Raw genomic sequence first — 233 nt, forward strand, 5'->3', positions numbered from 1 at the left:
TGTTGGAACCTCCCAACACCAAACTTAGAGTTTGAATGTGGGGGTTCAACACCAAACTTAGAAGTTGGTTGTGGCCTCCCAACACCAAACTTAGAGTTTGACTGTGGGGGCTCTGTTTGACTCTGTTTTGAGAGAAGCTCTTCATTCTTCCTCTCCATGGTTACAGAGGGATATCCTTGAGCCTTAAACACAAGGGATTCTTCATTCACTTGAATGATCAATTCTCCTCTGTT

This window comes from Arachis duranensis, chromosome 3 (assembly GCF_000817695.3).
Source record: "Arachis duranensis cultivar V14167 chromosome 3, aradu.V14167.gnm2.J7QH, whole genome shotgun sequence".
Classification (NCBI taxonomy): domain Eukaryota; kingdom Viridiplantae; phylum Streptophyta; class Magnoliopsida; order Fabales; family Fabaceae; genus Arachis; species Arachis duranensis.